The sequence below is a fragment of the Aquarana catesbeiana genome, linkage group LG01 (genome assembly GCF_042186555.1).
Source record: "Aquarana catesbeiana isolate 2022-GZ linkage group LG01, ASM4218655v1, whole genome shotgun sequence".
Classification (NCBI taxonomy): domain Eukaryota; kingdom Metazoa; phylum Chordata; class Amphibia; order Anura; family Ranidae; genus Aquarana; species Aquarana catesbeiana.
This window is the reverse complement of record NC_133324.1, coordinates 152053705-152076254: the sequence shown is the minus strand read 5'-3', so window position 1 is coordinate 152076254 and position 22550 is coordinate 152053705. Positions and strand designations below refer to the sequence as shown.

The 22550-nt window shown below is 41.3% G+C and overlaps 1 protein-coding gene across 1 annotated transcript in view; it reads left to right on the top strand.

Annotated features, from left to right (window-relative positions):
- The window catches only part of EDIL3 (EGF like repeats and discoidin domains 3), a 1025075-nt gene that overhangs the window by 223279 nt on the left and 779246 nt on the right, over window positions 1–22550 (top strand). The gene's annotated exons all lie outside the window — the stretch shown is intronic.

Here is a 22550-nt window from a genome sequence, read left to right as displayed (position 1 = left end):
GCATTCCATGGCCTCGGAAACTGTGATAGGCAGTGAAGAGTGAAATCAAAAATTTACGCCCTTAGAAAGCCTGAAGGCGGTGCTTGGTTTTCAGGGTCCCGTGCGCGGCTAGGCTCTCAAAAAGTCTCACACATGTGGTATCCCTGTACTCAGGAGAAGCAACAGAATGTATTTTGGGGTGTAATTTCACATATTCCCATGGCATGTTTGAGCAATATATCATTTAGTGACAAATTTGTGCAAAAAAAAAAAAAATTTGTCTTTTTCCCGCAACTTGTGTCACAATATAAAATATTCCATGGACTCGACATGCCTCTCAGCAAATAGCTTGGGGTGTCTACTTTCCAAAATGGGGTCATTTGGGGGGGGGGGGGTTTGAACTGTCCTGGCATTTTATGCACAGCATTTAGAAGCTTATGTCACACATTACCCACTCTTCTAACCACTTGAAGACAAAGCCCTTTCTGACACTTTTTGTTTACATGAAAAAAACATTTTTTTTTTGCAAGAAAATTACTTTGAACCCCCAAACATTATATATTTTTTTAAAGCAAATGCCCTACAGATTAAAATGGTGGGTGTTTCATTTTTTTTTTTTCACACAGTATTTGCGCAGCGATTTTTCAAACGCATTTTTTTGGGGGAAAAAACACACTTTTTTAAATTTTAATGCACTAAAACACACTATATTGCCCAAATGTTTGATGAAATAAAAAAGATGATCTTAGGCCGAGTACATGGATACCAAACATGACATGCTTTAAAATTGCGCACAAACGTGCAGTGGCAACAAAATAAATACATTTTTAAAAGCCTTTAAAAGCCTTTACAGGTTACCACTTTAGATTTGCAGAGGAGGTCTACTGCTAAAATTACTACCCTCGATCTGACCTTTGTGGTGATACCTCACATGCATGGTGCAATTGCTGTTTACATTTGACGCCAGACCGACGCTTGCGTTCGCCTTAAAGCGAGAGCAGGGGGGGCAGGGGTGCTTTTTGTTTTCTTTTTTCCTTTATTATTTTTTTGCTTTTTATCTTATTTTTAAACTGTTCCTTTCATTTTTTTTTTAATCATTTTAATTGTTATCTCAGGGAATGTAAATATCCCCTATGATAGCAATAGGTAATGACAGGTACTCTTTTTTGAAAAAATTGGGGTCTGTTGGGACCCTAGATCTCTCCTCTGCCCTCAAAGCATCTGACCACACCAAGATCGATGTGATAAAATGCTTTCCCAATTTCCCAATGGCGCTGTTTACATCCAGTGAAATCTAAGTCATGAAATGCTTGTAGCTTCCGGTTTCTTAGGCCATAGAGATGTTTGGAGCCACTCTGGTCTCTGATCAGCTCTATGGTCAGCTGGCTGAATTACCGGCTGCATTCTCAGACGGAAGATGGTGGGGGGGGGGCATTCCCTCCCACTGCTTGTAAAAGCAGTCTAGTGTTTTTTTTTTTTTTTTTACACTTTTTTTTGTAACTGTAACTTTTATAACTGTAACTGGTTCCAGGTTCGGGTCTCTCAAAATGTGATGGCATCTTGGGAGACCCTGTGAAAGTGTGTCTAGTCTGTGCAATGCTGTACCCTACACTAATACTCAACTAGTGTATGGTAGCGTTCAAAACATTCACCAATGCAAAGACCAGGATTGTCAGGACAGGAGGGACAATAATAGTGGGTGTCACGCCTATATCCACGCTTGCTGCAGACACGACATCTTTTTTGGGGGGGTTCGTTGGGTAGGGGTACTCGGGAAGACATAAAGAAAATGCCTCTCATGCAGCCGACTGCATTTGGTTGGGGATGTGAATGGGGGAAGTACGGGTGCTGCAGAGGTTCCCAATTAGGATTGGCGAATGCAGCAGGAAGGGCACTATGGGTACGATGGGCCTGTCTTTGTCTTCTTGGTGGCAGCGGGACACTACTTGTGCTTGCCACCTCACCAGCTTGAACTGTACTTATGGGACTCGCCACATTACCAAGTGTTACTGCAGTGCTGTTTTGACTACGACCGGGGTGTACTAGGCCGCTGGTGCTTACCAGTTCACCAAAACGCTATTAAAAAAAACTGTTAGTGATCGCAGGGATCAGGCCTGACTCTGCGAACACTGCAGTTATGCATTTAGTGTTTTGTAAGTGACAGTGATCAATCGATACTGCACTTGGGTGGGCTGGGCCGGGCGGAGGGGCAAAATGCAGGTGCTAGCAGGTATCTGGGCTGATCCCGCTAACACTGCGTTTTTGGGAGCCCTAAACTGCTGGGGACGCTAGTATAGATCTGATCGGATCAGATATTGATCCGTTCACATACTATACCACTAAGGGAGGTGTACGGTGTGTGCGTGGGTGTTAGCGGTACTGGCGCTAACCTGACGCTGCTTGGGGCTGGTGCTTGCCAGTTCACCAAAATGCTACCAAAAAAACTGTTAGCTATCGCAGGGATCAGGCCTGACTCTGCGAACGCTGCAGTTATGCTTTTAGTGTTTTGTAAGTGACAGTGATCGATCGATACTGCACTTGGGTGGGCTGGGCTGGGCCGGGCGGAGGGGCAAAACGCAGGTGCTAGCAGGTATCTGGGCTGATCCCGCTAACACTGCGTTTTTGGGAACCCTAAACTGCTGGGGACGCTAGTATACATCTCATCGGATCAGATATTGATCCGTTCAGATACTATACCACTAAGGTAGACGCATGTTGCGTGCATGGGTGTTAGCGGTACTGGCGCTAATCTGACGCTGCCTGGGGCGACGCATATCACCGTCGGGCGATCAGGGGGCTAAACCTTTATTCACTAATAAACGGCGGGTGCCCTGACACTATAAAAAATAAACGAACTAACCAGCGTCACCCGTAACAGTTATACTGTGATCACTGGTGAAAGGGTTAACTAGGGGGCAATCAAGGGGTTAAAACCTTTATTAGGTAGTATATGGGGGTCCCTGACACTATAAAACACTGACGGCGAACCTAAATATTTACCTCCCTAACTAGCGTCACCAGTGACACTAATACAGCGATCAGAAAAATGATCGCTTAGTGACACTGGCGACGGGGGGTGATCAAGGGGTTAAAACTTTATTAGGGGGGGTTAGGGGGGTACCCTAGACCTAAAGAGGGCTAACACTAACTGCCCTACCACACTAACTGTCACAAACTGACACCAATGCAGTAATCAGAAAAAAAAACTGCTTGGTGTCAGTGTGACGGGGGGGGAGGGATGATTAGGGGGTGATCAGGGGGTAAAGGGGGGTGTAATGTGTGCCTGGCATGTTCTACTGTGTGTGTTGTGTTTGTGCACTCACTCGGATGTCTTCTCTCCTCAGCGCCGGAACGGAAAATACCGCGCCGAGATGAGATGACATCATTTCCTCTGCTGCTGTTTAGCATACAGCTGCAGAGGAATGATCTCATTGGCTGGGAGCGATCAGGAGGGGGGGCCACGAATGGATGGCCTCTCCCTCACCTCCGATCGCCGGGGGACAAACGCCCACTGCCTCGGGCACTGGGGGGGTCCGATCGGACCCCCCGCCCGCGGGAGGCAGGTCACGTACAGGAGGTCATTCTGCCGACGTATATCATCGTGAGGCGGTCGGCAAGTGGTTAAAGCAAAACTTTACCCATAACAACTTGATAAAAATAATGTTCTTTAGCAAAGACATACATTCCACATTAATAATTATGCAACCAAAATTAGTGTGTGCTGTAAATTGCCTCCAGCATTGCTCCTGTTTCTTGTTGCTTGTTTTTGTTTTACCATAAATTTTGATTTTTTTATCATTATTACCTCTTAATTAGAGATGGTCACTCACAATCCCCCTTGTCCGCCGTGGGGGGAATTTGTCGGATCCTGTCGCTAGCCGTTTTGGTTCATTTGGGTGAGCAGGCCTTCCTACATTAACATTGATTGTAACATGTATTATGCTTTGTTATTATTGTATTTTTAATGTATTATTTTCCTTTTAGACCTCTTATCCTCCTGAAGAAGCGGTTTATACCGCAAAACAGGTAGAGGAATATTCTATACTCCACTCTAACAGAAACTCTACGGGGGAACGCGTTAATAGTTAGTTATTTGTGGTGTATATGTAAATATTTTTAATACTTTGTGTATGTTGTTATGTAAAATAATTTTAACTTTATTATTATCATATTAATTTTGTCATTGTATCAGTACCAAGATAGTCTATTCAATTACCTTAGTTGGTTATGTGTATTGGTCAGCCTCAGCAACTGCCCTCATATCCCCACCTTCCCTGTTTTCATATGTTGCTGGAGGCTGAAGCCCAGATCCCCTGAACAGCAGTTAATCATAAAGCGGAACTAAACTCATCAATTTAACCGTTTCAAAAAACAGTTACATTTCTGGAATGCCGGGATTGCTAACAGTCACATTTGCTTGTGTCCTCAACCAAACTGTCAAACCATCAAATGGCTGGTGTCATAAATGATCACATGTGCAGCACCATGGCAGTTGCAGATCAAACAGGAGCAGCTCCCTTGGCTGTAAAGGATAGGAGGGTTTAATTCCACTTTAAGGCTGCCAGCAGTTTGGCCTCTATAAACTCGGCAGTGCCTAAATATAGAGAGCAACTGAGCATGTGCAGAGCAGGGGGAGACAGTGTATTAATTGATTTTAAACACTATAGACAATCTCTAATGTTTTACATAGATATACCTGAAGTCATCTAGCAGGGCTTCATTTTCAGACTAAAGGTCCACTTCAAGAGTGGACATGTTTCTAAAATTCACCCTTCACAAGAATATATCACAGCTACAACAATTTTTGAAATGTCGCATTTGCCTGTGATCTGTCCATCCACATGATGTGCTGGCGAGAACGCGTTGATAGAATTAACTGCATTATTTTGGTGTGAAAAAATGTAAAAAAGATTATTAGCTGATTCCATTAAAGCAATAAGAAAATGTCCTTCCATTTACAATGGAAATTACTCAAAATGTTTTCTCAGCTATAATTCTTTAGGTTTCATGGTACTTTCAAAAGATTATAGATTCCTTTTAAAACACCAGGAGATGCACTTTGTTGACAACAGAAAATGCTCATAAAATGATAATGTCATTTGTAAATCTTTTAGTGCACTAGCCACCTCGCTCCTATGATTAATCCAAACATAATTTAATAATACATTAGCAATACATACATACTTACACATTAACAACATGTGCTGCCTTCTATAAGGCAATAAGCACAATGAAAGACCACTTTGACCATAGGAGGCAAAGAGACAGCTTCCCCGACACCACCAGTTGGGGGAGTCCCCCAGATCCGACCCTTCTAAGATTTCATTGACCCGACTTACCCCGTCTCATTGTAATTGCACATACATGATACTACCTCAGGGTAGTTTTTAGAGCCAGGAAGAAATCTACAGACCTGTGCAGCCAAAGGCACTGAGTGGTATTCTGGGCTGGGTGAAGAAGACAGTGTTATATAGTATTGTCTGTCTCTAGCAGAGTTAGCTGCTCTAGGCAAAATGTTGCTGCCCTGCTGCCCTGATGCCCAGGCATGTAAACCTTTTGAACTGCGGCACACCAAGCATTCAGGTTATAGTTATCTTCATCATTGTACCCTTCACAATGTCCATTCCTTTATCTCGGATTATGTTGTCCTACTACTAACATTTTGTAAAAAGATAGGTAGTATTGGTAACAGGGGCACAAGCCATTGAAGAGAAACCATAATCTGGCTCCTGCCATATAATAAAAAGTTAAAAGAACAGCAGTTTTCCTATATTAAAGCTGCCTTATTTAAACAGGGGGATTAATCATGCAAACAAAGCTCATTTTGCCCTTTTTCCTGTGTTTATGTGCAATAAAAGATAAATGTATTCAATTAGGAGGAGTATAATTATGTAATGTGGCAATAGGCTGAAAATATAGTGACTTAGTACTCAGATCCTTCACGAATGCCATATTAAGACAATGAGTTTGATTTACTAAAGGCAAATTAGCTGTTCACTTTTTGAGGTCATTTTCACTTTGCAACAGAATTTTTGATTAGTTTAGTGATTGTGCTGAAAATTCACTTTGCAAATTATATCCTGTCACACGGAAGGAAATTAAAAAAATCAAACAGGATTTTTGCTTGCACATTATCATTCACTAAGCTAGGAAAAATGACTTTGCAAAGTGAACATTTCCTGGCAAAACAAACAGCCTATGGAGTTGATTTACTAAAGGCAAAAAAGCTGTGCACCTGTCAAAGTGCAGTTGCACTCTGAAAGAGCAGTTGCTCCAGAGCTTAGTTAATGAGTAAAAGCTCTGCTGAGGTGTGACGTCCATCATCCAATCATGTGCAAGGAAAAATGCTGTATTTTTTATTTTACTTGCATGTGATTGGATGCTCATTGCACAGTGAAGTTTTACCTTATTTACTAAGCTCTGAAGCAACTGTCAATTTGCCTTTAGTAAATCAACTAGGGCTGCAACTAACGATTATTTTCATAATCGATTAGTTGGCCGATTATTGTTTCGATTAATAGATTATTCGGTTAATAACCTTAAAAAAAGTGTGGTGTATAATTTAGTTAATGTGTACAGTTTTAAAAAAAGGTAATTTATCCTTAAATATCTCTATGTAGTGGTAAATATAAATAACTATATGGTTAGGGAGCAAAATATCGAATCCACTCTAAGCATAACAGACAGAAGAGATATACTGTATATACTATTAGAGGAAATATACTGTATATACTATTAGAAGAGATATACTGTATATACTATTAAAGGGTGACTCTAGTAAATTTCATCAGACTCAGTGAGCAAATTTTTTTATTAAAAACAAAAACAATGTCTTCCTTCAAAAAAAATGTAATTTTAAGAACGTTCGTTCTTTCATTTAGTGAATGTACAAAGATTTTTCGTCTGAATATTCTCGTCTGAAAATTGATCCATGTGGCCAGCGTAAGGCTCGGTACACACCTATGCAGTTTGCTTTTCATCTGTTTCTGCAGTGCTTCTTGCTGTGCGTTTTGACTTTTGTGCACGTGATTTTGCTGCGATTTGCGTTTTTTGCATTTTTTTTGGCCAATTTGTTGTTGGGCAGATTAAAAAACACATATTGCTGCAAAAACGCATTACATGCTTTTCTGCAGCTTCTCTATTGAAGTATATTGAACCAAAAAAGCACCGTTTTGTGTGAACGTGTCCCATAGGAAACCATGTCAATGAACTGTAGTGCGTTTCTGCAAAAAGCACTAAAAAACACATAGATGTGAACCAGGTCTAAGGGCGAAAAAAACTAAAATTAGCCCTTTATAGTACAAAAAAAAGCAGATAATCACTACTATAAGGGGTTAATTTTTTTAGTGTAGAACTGTGAAAGTAATATTTGCAGTAGCAATTATTTGCATTTTTGTAATATAAAGGGCTCATTTTAGTTTTTTTTAACCCCATTTTGTTACTGGCCGATTAATCGATTATGAAAATAGTAATCGATTAATTTCATAATCGATTAGTTGTCGATTAATCGATTAGTTGTTTCAGCCCTAAAATCAACCCCTATATTTTTTTAGTAAATCAACTCAAATGCATCTTAATCAAAATTATTACTTTATAAGTCATGACTGTTTTCATATAAAATAAAGTACTTCTAAATCTTTTTTTGAAAAGGTTTTCATATGTGCCCTTACCGGAAAGCAGTCTGAAAGCTACTGGAGCTACATTTTGCATCTATAGCCTAGTACACATACTGTAGACTGTATGCTTTCAGGCTGTGATGGCTCTTGGTTTTAGTATTGACTTCTTACCTTGCATCAGTTTATGTAAAATTGAGGAGTGGCTGACAGAGTACCAATAGACAGAATTACTTTTATGCTGGTAAATGAAAGCAAAGAGTGCATTTATTATTTAGTTGATGAGCAGGATTTGGAAATGTCACGTGACACAGCTAATATTAAGAAAAGGTAAAGAGCAGTAATGGTATACATCAAGAGTGGTGAGAAATGTTTAAGATATAAATATAATAGCAATGGATCGCAACATAAATATGGAGGGTGAAACTGAATAATTCCATGTCTACCAGACTACAAAAAATACTGATAAAAAGAATAGTAAATCACAAAAAGCTGTGACAGAGAATGGGGAAAGTCTGGAAGGCTTACCCCCATACGGTTTTTGATAAAGCACAGTTTTAAGTGTGAAACGCATTAGCCTTCTCTTCCCTGCTTTTACATCTGTGTGCTTTTTATGGAATTATTGAATAAAGACTTTTTTGAATTCTCATACTGGGAGTGCAGCCATCTGAACGTTTCTTCTCTTGATTATTGCACCTGTGACTGGGCCAGCACCCTTAACATGGAGATCAGGCTCCTAGTGCCAACTCACCTTTGAGCAGCGTGAGTATGTGTTTGTGGATCGCGGAGCTTCTATGGACAGGCTTGCATTGCAGGCAGAATAGGTGGATAGTAAAGAAAACAAGGCATGATGCACTACAGAGGTCAACATATTCATGAAAAAAATAAAAAACTTCACCTGCACTGGTCAAAGATAGGAACACCTTCCTGCAAGCAAAAAAGAAACAGGAAGTCCAATGAATTAAATATTTTGAGGAAAATATTAGCAGACCTATACTTAAGGAAAGAGATCTGGAATGAAGACAGCTCCAACAGAGCCAAAAGAATAGTAGATGTGAACTTTTTTCAAAAGGGAAAGGCTCCTGGACATGACATGTTGAGTTTTTCTGGCAGATCCTGTGTTTAAAGCCCACATTTTTCATCCAATTTTCTCCAATATCTGTAAAGAGAAATGCAAAAAGAGGAATCATTACGCAAGAAATACAGATACACAGATTGTAACAAATGGCATGACATCACACTTTTCTGCATTTCTAGCGACATGTGTACTGTACTATACTTTATATAATACCCCATAATAAATGGCAAAGGCAACTATGCATCACATTTTTCAATTAGAATAAGCGTTTGAAAAAAAATCCCGGTATAGTCCCCTCTTTAGATTGTGCACTTGCTAAAAGCCTTTACAATTGTTTTGTATGCATTGTGCGTTACATATCTGTGCTTTGAAATGAAGACTGATGTAAGACCTTTTCACTCTTGCGTTTATAAGGTTATGAGACAGGCTACTGTGAATTATCAGGTAGACAATTCATACAACTTTAAAGGACATGGACTCTGCAAATGATATACAGTATCTCACAAAAGTGAGTACACCCCTCACATTTTTGTAAATATTTTATTATATCTTTTCATGTGGCAGCACTGAAGAAATGACACTTTGCTACAATGTAAAGTAGTGAGTGTACAGCTTGCATAACAGTGTACATTTGTTGTCCTCTCAAAATAACTCAAAACACAGCCATTAATGTCTAAACCACTGGCAACAAAAGTGAGTACACCCCTATGTGAAAATGGCCAAATTGGGCCCAAAGTGTCAATATTTTGTGTGGCCACCATTATTTTCCAGCACTGCCTTAACCCTCTTGGTCATGGAGTTCACCAGAGCTTCACAGGTTGTCACTGGAGTCCTCTTCCACTCCTCCATGAGGACAACACTGAGCTGGTGGATGTTGGAGACCTTGCAATCCTCCACCTTCCGTTTAAGGATGCCCCACAGTTGCTCAATAGGGTTTAGGTCAGGAAACATGCTTGGCCAGTCCATCACCTTTTCCCTCAGCTTCTTAATTTTCAATATTTTATTGAAGTTTTTGCAAAAACAATAGTACAGACATTTACCATGTGTAATAAGTAAAGAAAGTCTGTATTCATACAACATATAAGCGAACTTGTTTCAGGAAGAAATATTTAGACATCTCCGTATTAAGTGGCTTCAGGTGCATCCTTGTAGCTTGCGTGTGAGGAAAGCTCCTCCTCCCCTCGGACACCCTGTCAGGGATCTTGCTCTATCCGCTTGAGAGGATCGGAGCCTCCCACCCACCGAGACTCTCCCTTCCATACTATAATAGCTGTCACCTTCAAGAGCCTGTTACTAAGTTTGCCTGATAATATACCATGAAGGTAAATTATGGAAAATAAGAGAAAAGAAATTAAAACTGAACATTATGCAGAATAAGCAATCCTAACGAACAAAAGTAGAGTATTCCAGCATATATTTCTATCAGGGTGACCTTCGTTGAGTTATTCATGACTAGTATATATGCAAGTTTTCAAAATGGAGGGGCTGACTGATTCAGACCGCCCAGGGGATTCAAAGGATCCTGTCAGAGATCCGGAAAGCAGTCCCCCCAGAGTACCCTGCTGGAGATATATCATAACAAAAAAGACCTGTGAGAACAGAAGAGACTAGGTAGCCTCTTCAAGAAACGAAAGAAAACGTGTTAGAAAGAAGAAGAGAAGAAGTGGAGATGCACAGTGCTACTGAGAAGGAAGAGCGCAGCCTGCTCCAGGCTTCATTCCTGGTAGGAGTGGTATGTGATAGTACTGTGCCCATGGTTCCCAAGTTGCATTAAATCTCTCAATTTTGTCCATCAGTTTCGCTACTATTTTCTCCTGGGACATTATCCATGAAACCTTTCTCTTACAGCACTGGAAGGACATTGTAGGCCTTTTCCAGGCCTTAGCTATAGTAATTTTTGCTCCTAAAAAAATGAAGAAGGCGAGAGTTTGGGAGCGCTTAGATATATTAGGGATAGTGTGGTTAAGTAAAGCTATGTGAGGGTCAGGGGTAATCGATAAGTTCAAGAGATTGCCTATAGTTCGAAATATTTTCTTCCAAAAGGATTTGATGCGGGGGCAAGACCACCATATGTGGAACATAGTGCCTTCCAATTTGCAACTTCTAAAGCACAGTGGAGAAGTCCCAGGATAAAACAAAGCCAATCTGGCAGGCACATAATACCACCTTGACAGAACCTTAATGCTAGCCTCTATTAGGGAGATGTTGCAGATACCTGTATATGAGCGGTTCCATACTCTAAACCAATCCGTTTGTGTCCATGATCCGCCTGTGTCCTCCTCCCATGTCCTAGCATATGTTGGTTTGTCCAGTTTTGACATAAGTGCTGTGTATATTACAGAAATCCCTCCCTTTTGGTTAGCAATGTTAGAGCTTCCCTCAGCTTCTTTAGCAAGGCAGTGGTCATCTTGGAGGTGTGTTTGAGGTCTTTATTATGTTGGAATACTGCCCTGCGGCCCAGTCTCCAAAGGGAGGGGATCATGCTCAGCTTCAGTATGTCACAGTACATGTTGGCATTCATGGTTCCCGCATGAACTGTAGCTCCCCAGTGCAGGCAGCACTCATGCAGCCCCAGACCATGACACCCCCACCACCATGCTTGACTGTAGGCAAGACACACTTTTCTTTGTACTCCTCACCTGGTTGCCACCACACACGCTTGACACCATCTGAACCAAATAAGTATCTTGATTTCCTCAGACCACAGGACATAGTTCCAGTAATCCATGCCCTTAGTCTGCGTGTCTTCAGCAAGCTGCGGGCTTTATTGTGCATCATCTTTAGAAGAAGCTTCCTTCTGGGAAAACAGACATGCAGACCAATTTGATGCAGTGTGCGGCGTATGGTCGGAGCACTGACAGGCTACCCCCCACCCCTTTAACCTCTGCAGCATTGCTGGCAGCACTCATATGTCAATTAACCAAAGACAACCTCTGGATATGACGCTGAGCACATACGCTCAACTTCTTTGGTCGACCATGGCAAGGCCTGTTCTGAGTGGAACCTGTCCTGGTAAACCGCTGTATGGTCTTGGCCACCGTGCTGCAGCTCAGGGTCCTGGCAATCTTCTTATAGCCTAGGCCATCATTATGTGGAGCCACAATTCTTTTTTTCAGATCCTCAGAGAGTTCTTTGCCGTAAGGTGCCATGTTGAGCTTCCATTGACCTGTATGAGAGTGAGAGCACCAAATTTAACACACCTTCTCCACATTCACACCTGAGACCTTGTAATACTAACGAGTCACATGACACCAGAGAGGAAAAATGGCTAATTGGCCCCAATTTGAACATTTTCACTTAGGGGTGTACTCACTTTTGTTGCCAGTGGTTTAGACATTAATGGCTGTGTGTTGAGTTATTTTGAGGGGACAGCAAATTTACACTGTTATACAAGCTGTACACTCACTACTTTTACATTGTAGCAAAGTGTCATTTCTTCAGTGTTTTCACATGAAAAGATATAATAAAATATTTACAAACATGTGAGAGATGTACTCACTTTTGTGAGATACTGTAAATGTACTTTCCATATTTACTGTGATATGCAGGAAAAGACCAATTGCTTGCAAATCTTTGCCAGACAGATGGGATTAAAGGTCTGCCAAAGAATAACAGACCTTATGACCTTAAACCTTCATACACCTGGAACAGTTAAGATTTAGAGGCAATGCAAATCTCCACAGATCCTTTAATCTACCTTGGTAGTATTGTTTAAAGACATGGCTGTACAGAAGATGACATTACAAATAAGAAAGCAGGAACTGAACAGGCTAAAGTTAGAAGCTGATTGGTTACAATGCACAACTTCCCCGCATTCTGTCTGCTCCAGTTTTAGTAAATTTCCCCCTATAGTACTCAAGAATGACAGAAAATGACTTGACCATTCCTTTATACTACTCAGTAGTAGTCTATATATTTTCTATATTCAAATTTTAAATCATGACCTTCTTACCCAGTGTCACATGGTGAAACCACCATGAGGTTATCCAATTTTAAAAACTTTTGAAATCCAGTTACACCCTACTGACAACGACCACTTGTAATCACATTCACAAAACACACTCCCATTTGTAGCCACACTTACAAATTCACACCCCCATTTTTAACACACCCTCAAACAATTGGTTAGTGACCTTTATAACAAGTTGTGACATTTAGGTTATAAAGACAAAATAAACATATTTCAAAAAAGAGGTGTTGTGATATGCATACATAGTTATGAAGGACCATATTGAAGGTATCAAGAAGAAAACGGCAGTGCATATCACACTGCCCACTAAATAACTGTAGGCATGGCCAATAAAGTGGGTGTTGCTTCACAGTGCATGGCTTATAGTACTGGAGTACACAAAGCATATACATGATCACCAAGTTCCAGTACACATTGTTTTTAGGAGATAAGCTAACAGGGCCCTATTATAAAGTAATCGATGTTTGAAGAAATCTTCAAAAAAATTTAAATTACAAATGGTGCTGTAAAAATATAATTTATCTTACCTTTTTATCATGATAAACAACTTAATTCAGAGTGCAGGGGTCAGGAGTATATAACAGAGCATTCAGAGATCAGAAATTTATAATGCAGAGTTCAGAGGTCAATAGTATGTAATGGAGAGTCTAGAGTAGTAAGTAATGCAGAGATCAGTAGTATGTAGAATTCAGAGATCAGGGAAAAGTAACACAAGTTTCAGAGGTCAGTAATATTTAACGAGGAGGTTTGCTGAAAAAAAAATATTAAAAGCCAGCAGCTACAAATACTGCAGCTGCTGACTTTTAATATATGGACACTTACCTGTCCAGGGAGCCCGCGGTGTCGGCAGCCGAAGCCGATCCGTCCTTCGGCTCTCGCCTGCTGCTGCCGCCATCCTCGGTATGGGAATAAGGAAGTGAAGCTGTGCGGCTTCACTTCCTGGTTCCCTACTGCTTATGCGCAAGTCGTGCTGCGTGTCCTCTCAGGTCCCTGCTGTATTCTGTGTCTCACAGAATACAGTGGGGGAGGACTGGGTAGGCTGCGGAAGTGGCGTAGGTCACCGCAATCACCGCGGTGATGTATGCCAAGAAGTGGGAGCAAATACCTGTATTAGACAGGTATCTGCTCCCTCCTCCCCCTGAAAGGTGCCAAATGTGACACCGGAGGGGGGGAGGAATCCAAAAGTGGAAGTTCCATTTTTTGGTGGAACTCCACTTTAACACAGAGTTCAATAGTAAGTAATGGAGAGGTCAGTCAAAAGCAGCACGGAGTTTAGTGATTAAAAGCAAGTAATGCAGAGTAAAAAGGTCATTAGTAAGTAGTGCGGAGAGCAGGGGTCAGGAGTAGGTTATGCAGAGTGTAGGGGTCAGGAGGACTAAATAATGCAGAGTTCAGAGGCCATGAGTAAGTAACACAGAGTTCAGGGGTCGATAGTAGGGATGAGCCGAACACCCCCCTATTCGGTTCGCACCAGAACACGCGAACACCGTTAAAGTCTATGGGACACGAACATGAATAACCAAAAGTGCTAATTTTAAAGGCTTATATGCAAGTTATTGTCATAAAAAGTGTTTGGGGACCTGGGTCCTGCCCCAGGGGACATGGATCAATGCAAAAAAAAGTTTTAAAAATGGCCGTTTTTTCAGGAGCAGTGATTTTAATAATGCTTAAAGTCAAACAATAAAAGTGTAATATCCCTTTAAATTTTGTAGCTGGGGGGTGTCTATAGTATGCCTGTAAAGGGGCCCATGTTTCCCATGTTTAGAACAGTCTGACAGCAAAATGATATTTCAAAGGAAAAAAGTCATTTAAAACTACTCGCGGCTATTGCATTGCCGGTCATTGTTCATTGCTAAAAACGGCATGGGAATTCCCCACAGGGAAAACCCGAACCAAAATTAAAAAAAAAAAAAAATGGCGTGGGGGTCCCCCTAAATTCCATACCAGACCCTTATCTGAGCACGCAACCTGGCAGGCCACAGGAAAAGAGGGGGGGATGAGAGAGCGCCCCCCCTCCTGAACTGTGCCAGGCCACATGCCCTCAACATTGGGAGGGTGCTTTGGTGTAGCCCCCCAAAACACCTTGTCCCCATGTTGATGAGGACAAGGGCCTCATCCCCACAACCCTGGCCAGTGGTTGTGGGGGTCTGCGGGTGGGGGGCTTATCGGAATCTGGAAGCCCCCTTTAACAAGGGAACCCCCAGATCCTGGCCCCCCCGTGTGAAATGGTAAGGGTACCCCTACCATTTCACTAAAAAACTGTCAAAAATGTTAAAAATGACAAGAGACAGTTTTTGACAATTCCTTTATTTAAATGCTTCTTCTTTCTTCTTTCTTCCATCTTCCTTCATCTTCTTCTACTTCTTCTTATGGTTCTTCTGGCTCTTCTGGTTCTTCCTCTGGTGTTCTCATCCAGCATCTCCTCCGCGGCGTCTTCTATCTTCTTCTCCTCGGGCCGCTCCGCACCCATGGCATGGGTGGAGGCTCCCGCTCTTCTCTTCATCTTCTTCTCTTCTTCATCTTCTTCTCTTCTTCTCCATCTTCTTCTCCGGGCCGCTCTGCATCCATGCTGGCATGGAGGGAGGCTCCCGCTGTGTGACACGTCTCCTCTTCTGACAGCTCCTAAATAATTGGGGGCGGGGCCACCCGGTGACCCCGCCCCCCTCTGACGCACATTGGCTTGACGGGACTTCCCTGTGATGTCACAGGGAATGCCACAGGGAAGTCCTGTCATGTCCCGTGTGTCAGAGGGGGGCGGGGTCACCGGGTGGCCCCACCCCCAGTTATTTAAGAACCGTCAGAAGAGGAGACGCGTCACACAGCGGGAGCCTCCCTCCATGCCAGCATGGATGTAGAGTGGCCCGGAGAAGAAGATGAAGAAGAGAAGAAGATGAAGAAGAGAAGAAGATGAAGAGACGAGCGGGAGCCTCCCCCCATGCCATGGGTGTGGAGCGGCCTGAGGAGAAGAAGATAGAAGACGCCGCTGAGGATATGCTGGACGAGAACACTGAAGGAAGAACCAGAAGAGCCAGAAGAACCAGAAGAAGAAGAAGATGAAGGAAGATAGAAGAAAGAATAAAGAAGAAGCATTTAAATAAAGGAATTGTCAAAAACCGTCTCTTGTCATTTTTAACATTTTTGACAGTTTTTTAGTGAAATGGTAGGGGTACTTATGTACCCCCTTACCATTTCAGACAGGAGGGGGGCCGGGATCTGTTAAAGGGCGCTTCCAGATTCCGATAAGCCCCCTGACCGCAGACCCCCACAACCACCGGCCAGGGTTGTGGGGATGAGGCCCTTGTCCTCATCAACATGGGGACAAGGTGTTTTGGGGGGCTACCCCAAAGCACCCTCCAAATGTTGAGGGCATGTGGCCTGGTATGGTTCAGGAGGGGGGGCGCTCTCTCGTCCCCCCCTCTTTTCCTGCGGCCTGCCAGGTTGCGTGCTCGGATAAGGGTCTGGTATGGATTTTTGGGGGGACCCCACGCTTTTTTTTTTTTAATTTTGGTGCGGGGTTCCCCTTAAAATCCATACCAGACCCTTCAGGTCTGGTATGGAATTTAGGGGGACCCCGCGTCATTTATTTTTTTAAATTTTGGCCTGGGGTTCCCCTTAATATCTATACCGGACCTGAAGGGCCTGGTATGGAATTTAGGGGGACCCCCACGTAATTTTTTTTTAAATTTTGGTTCGGGGTTCCCCTGTGGGGAATTCCCATTCTGTTTTTATCAGTGAACTTTTATGTGTGTTGTCGGACCGGCAATGCAATAGCCGCGAGTAGTTTTAAATGACCTTTTTTCCTTTGAAATGTAATTTTGCTGTCAGACTGTTCTAAACATGGGAAACATGCGCCCCCTTTACGGGCATACTATAGACCCCCCCCAGATACGAAATTTAAAGGGATATTACACTTTTATTGTTTGACTTTAAGCATTATTAAAATCACTGCTCCTGAAAAAACGGCCGTTTTTAAAACTTTTTTTGCATTGATCCATGTCCCCTGGGGCATGACCCAGGTCCCCAAACACTTTTTATGACAATAACTTGCATATAAGCCTTTAAAATTTGCACTTTTGATTTCTCCCATAGACTTTTAAAGGGTGTTCCGCGGCATTTGAATTTGCCGCGAACACCCCAAATTGTTCGCTGTTCGGCGAACTTGAGAACAGCCGATGTTCGAGTCGAACGAGAGTTCGACTCGAACTCGAAGCTCATCCCTAGTCGGTAGTAAGTAATGCAGAGTTCAGGAGTCAGAAGTAAATAACATATTAAAAAAAAAAAAAGTAGTATACAGATGGCAGGACCTTTAAGGCACCACTCATACAACAAATAAAACATAGCCTTGTGGTGCAGTGCAGGGCAGAAGAGGAATCTCCCCTCCTTCCCCTAAGTATATATACCCCCCGAGCTGCAGCACTTGGCTGCATTACTGTCACTAAGAGAGCGGCAAGGTGGACCAAGATGGCGGGCATAGGTCCACCACCCGTGGGCACATGCACACTTCTCTCTGTGTTGACCCTCTCCTACATATGTGGGAGATCTGGGTACCTTTGATATATATTTTAGGTAAGAGATATGCGTTGGGGTGATACACAACAGCTAGCATGTTTTGTGTACTATGTCGTATTTGATTTTATAAATACATAAATATGTGAATCTTTTTTAGAGGTAAATTGACCTCATAAACTCCTGATGAAGTGGATGATACAATCTCAGAGAAACACGTTAAGCTAGATAACATCTGTCACAACCACCCAAAGAGTGGTTTAGTCTATAGTATTAGGGTATTCCTTTCTTTCCACTTGTTGTTAACTATACATATATATTGTTGCTCCAGTTAGATGGGTGACAGAGATGCTTGTAATTTGGCATCTCAATATACTCTTTAATGTATCTTGTAGGATGTTTTTATTGCATGGGTTTTTATCTATGTATAAATAAAAATAATCTTTATAGAAAAATGTATTTGTTGCATGTGTGGTGCCTTAAAAATCCTGCCATGTGTATAATACAATTTTTTTTTTAATATGATAATTGAGGATGTGGCACTTTAGGAGTAAGTAAGTAACACATTCAGTTCAGGGATCAGTGGTAAGTAATATAGAGTTCAATGGTCAGAAGTAATGCAGAGTGCATAGGTCAATAGTAAGTATCCCAGAGTTCAAAAGTCATAAGTATTAATGCACAGATCTGATGTCAGTAATAAGTAATGCAGAATGTAGCAGTCAGGAGTAAGTAACACGCAGTACAGCGGTCAGGAGTAGGTACTGCAGAGATTAAAGGACCTGTGGAGTTACTTCAGAGTAAGTAATGTAGAGTTCAGGGGTCAGTAGTAAGTAACAAAGAGTGCAGGAGTCAGTAGTGAGTAACACAGAGTCCAAAGGTCAGAGTATTAAGTAACAAGATGCAGGGGTCAGTAGTAAGTAACACAGACTTCCAGGATCAGGAGAAAGTAATGTGGAGTTCAGAGGACAGAGTAATAAGCAATGCATAGTGCAGAGGTCAGACTATTAAATAACACAGGGTGTGGGGGTCAGAAAAGCCCATACTGTGTGTCAATGCAGGAGAGTGTATTACATGATGTTAGTTTGGATTTTATCCCTGCTTCCTCTGGCCCAGTGTTGGCAGTTGCTGAAGGTCAGTGATTGGAAGGCCCAAATGAGCAGAAACCTTGAGTTTAGGTACCATTTCTGCACCATGAAACAGGTCCCCCTGGCAACAGTGAAGCCCCATCCCCTTTGCCATATTACCAGAGCCTCAAACTTTGACAAACTTTGGCAAAGTCCCCGGTGGAGCTCCAGAGGGAAAAAAATGCTAAGAAGGGGAGGCTTTCCATAAATTGAATGAACTGCAATAACTGGAGACACCACTAGGGACATTTATTTTCTTTCACTGGGACATTCTTGGCATTGAGTATTTTTGTGTCTGCTGCAAATTGACGTACAAGTTTTAATATGTATTAAAATTAAAATTAAAAAGTACCTTTTCTCATGCATAAGATAGCCTAAGGCTGAGTGCACAACATATCGTACAGCTACCAGAGCACTTTACCGCTCCTGCAGCTGCTCATTGATGGTTGCAGTAGGGGGGAATGTGGTGCAGGATTATGTGCATCACATGGCTCCCTTTTAAGTGAAGTGTACAAAATATACACTTCATTCATGATAATGTATAGCAGCGCGATATGCTGCTCTGCTGTACAGTGCCATGCGATTCGGCACAGTGCACTGCTATAAAACGCAGCATGTTCGCATTTTAACGCAACACGCTGCAGCACAGGCCTAGGCTACCTTGTAGTGTGAATGGGACATGTAAGAAACAATTGTTTCCTCTGTGTCCTTGTGATGACAGATGTTCTACAAAACGGTAAAATGCCTGTCACTGCACATAGTGTGAATTAGCCCTTAATGTCTGATTATTGTTATGTTGTCTGAAAAGAACATTTTGTTGTATGAAAATTAATAGATAAGGCATTGCAATAAAATACACAAGATATGTGCTCCATACTGCACTGAGAGACATAACAGATGCCTATTAATTTCTTGCTATGTTGCCAGCAACTAAACACTTAAGCAACTGTTTGAAGATGGAAGACAATGTGTCTGACAGCTGAATTTATACCAATTGCACATATTTTCGCTCTGGTACAGTCAAAGTCTAGAATATTTGTTTAGACTTTAGTTTGATATTATGTTTATAGTGATCTTGTTGGTGGAGGGTGAATCTCACATTTTGAATGAACTTACTGGTATAATTTGACTTGGACTAATGAATACTAAAACTGTACTTTTTTTTTCTCTTCTTATTACCAGATACAATCTTTTAGATGGACATATGCGCCACACTATTTTAACATTTTGTGGCACTGTATAGTCCAAATAAAGAACAGACTTCAATCTCATACAATTAGGCTCTGTCTCTACCTTTTTATACTTGAAATGGTTATTAGTACAAACCTATACTGGGAGAGCTATATAGATTACTATTGCCAATCTCATAATCTGAAAATGTTAGTTGCCTTGTTCTAATGATGATCCAAGACTTTATTACCTTCTGATTCACTGGCATGGAAAAAATGTTCTGATTTAAATGAGTTCTGATATCACTCATTGACTCCCTATTCCAGGTCAGTGATTCACTGTCACAGCCAACAGACAGCCAAGTAAATTAGAGGAAACAAATTCGATACCATGTGCTGTGGTTAAAAACAGTGCAATCTTCCTGTGGATTACACAACAGGGACTTTATCAGTAGAAAATTCTGCTGCAAAGTTACAGACCATGAGCAACCATAACTCCAATGATGGCTCTTACTTCTTTGTGAAAACCCAAGCATGTGTCTGTGTCCTTCATCCCCCACTTTCCCCGTACTTTAACTTTCTGTAGATTCTCAATTGAATGTGTTTGCGGTATTCAAATTCCTTTTTTAGGTCTACTTTAAGTTGTGCCTTTAGTGATATTTGAATAATAGCAATATATTTATACGCTGTCGCAATACAGTAGTGCAAAAATTACAATGCGGCAATTGGCAAATGTAATTTTAGTAATAGGCTCACTGTCCACAGCGAAAAAACACAAATATATAAAATACTTTAAGCGTACTAGTTATTTTGGCAGTACCATACCTTTAGTACAAAAGACTGCAGGACCAGATATGCTAGAACCCGCCTGACTAACTGGACTTTAAAGGCTCAACATGGGAGACGACAATTGAATAAAATTGTTATTTTTATTGTACAAAATTCATAAAAACAGAGGCATATAAGCTTAAAATTGATCCACAAATAAATGTTGCAAATTATACTCTACTAAGGTAGAATACTTAGTTACGAAGACCATAAGTGTATAAATATCAAGATGTATAATAGCACTTGTAGAACTGTATGCTTCCGGTAACCTAATCTGACAGGTCAACGTTTTGCCAATAACATGGCTTCTTCAGGACCCAATATGGCAAAGTAGAGCAACACTAAATATTTTATACAAAGAAAGGGAAAAATATAAGTATACATACGATGTAACATCTACCACAATAAACATATTATTTCTTATACCCTTAAACATGCTTACACTATTGCAGTGGATCATTCAAATCCATAAGGGAACAGTCTGGGGATGGGCATAGGGGCACCAGGACCTACCGGGAACAGCGAGAACTTGTCCAGGGCAGAGGTGCTAAAGCAAAAACCTGTAAATCAGTATATCCCTCAGTATCTATCACACATGAATAATGCCCTGGTGTTTAAACCACAGAAATATGCGTATTAAGAAAAAAACAAGATAAAAGAAAAAGGAGACTTACTATATAGTTTGGTTATCAAGGATAAATGCCATAGTGGTCCACCAGCATTGATCTTGCATAAAGTTTGCAGTAAGGTGTAAAAAGGAGGGCCAGACATGCCCCAGTGTCTGGTTGAAAAAGTATCAGAAGCCAGAAATATCTATGACGAAGGAAAGAATATAGCTAGTAAAAGAGCGCTGTAGTAAACCCAAAAAAGATAGGGACTAATGTAATTAAGCAGTATGGTATCATATCAATGTAGCCCTTTAACAATAAAAATAAGGCTGTATCAGTACTCACAGCAAACAGAGCGGTCTCCAAAAGCAAAAGCCACAGGATAAACACCAGCCCTGAGAGGTATGCCTACAGTTAAAAAGAAGGGTATATAAGGCTAAACAAAGATAAATATGCCAAGTAATCCCATTATTATCCAACAACAGTGGGAATGGAAGGTAGCACTAACTAAGCTTCAATAGACGCCGGCAAACACCGCCCACCAGGCTGCCAATTCCCTCGCCATCTACACGTCCTGATATACCCCCGATGTGCCACCTTTAGTGTTTAAGTAAAAAATATTGGTCATGTCTAAAATTGAAAGCATAAATGTCAGCTGTCGTAACATTACTGCTCTGATAATAAGGTCGTATGGTAATATGCTTCCCATTAACATTGCCTTTATGACAAAATGGCAGCTCCAATAAGGTTACTGCTCTAGTAACATGGCATTTCTAGTAATATACCTCCTTTTATACAATTGCTTCTTTGGTATGGATTACATTTTTGAATATCTGTAATAGAAGTTTAAGGCACTCTAGGTCAGCCTTTTTCAACCAGGGTGCCCAAGCACCCTGGGGTGCCTTGAGGCTTCTTTAGGGGTGCCTTGGAAAAATGCCTAAAAAATGCCCCAAAACTGTATACAAGCTGGTGGGTGGATGAAACCTGCTTTTTAGTTACGCAAAGCCACAGGTTTTCATTGTACACCATTATAACCTTTTAGCTGCCAACCTCCTAACAAACAATGTCATCATCAGTTGATAAGGATGATGTCAGTTGCCTACATATCATCCTTGTTTGGCCCTCCCTTGCCTCTCTCAATCAGCTTTGGGGTCTCATTAGCTAAGTGGTGGAGAAAAACTGAGGAAGAAGAGAAACATTCGAATACTAGTCATTACCAGTTTACAAAATGTTGGATGCCCTATGTGTTGCTGCATTATGTAAAACTATCAGAACAGATTTTACATTTTAGAATGGGGCGCCTCAAGACTGTCCATAATTTTGAAGGGTGCCTCGAGATTATCTATAATTTTAAAGCGTGCCTTGACTGAAAGAAGGTTGAGAAACACTGCTCTAGGTTTTCTGAAAAGTTCCAGATCAATAAAACCAGGCCTGTATGTTCGGTATAATGTTTTGAAGAATTTGTATTTATCCTTGGTGTTAGCAGCATATGTTTTTCTTTAAAGGGGTTGTGAAAGTGTGGGAGTCCTTGTCACCACACCTAGAGTGAAAAGTCGTTTTCTAGCAAGATATTTTCTAAATATAGAGCTGCTTATATACGTTGTAGCAGCACCCTCTGGTTTATTTTAGAAGTGACTGACTAGCTCATATGTTTTATGCTTTTTAATGTTCATTT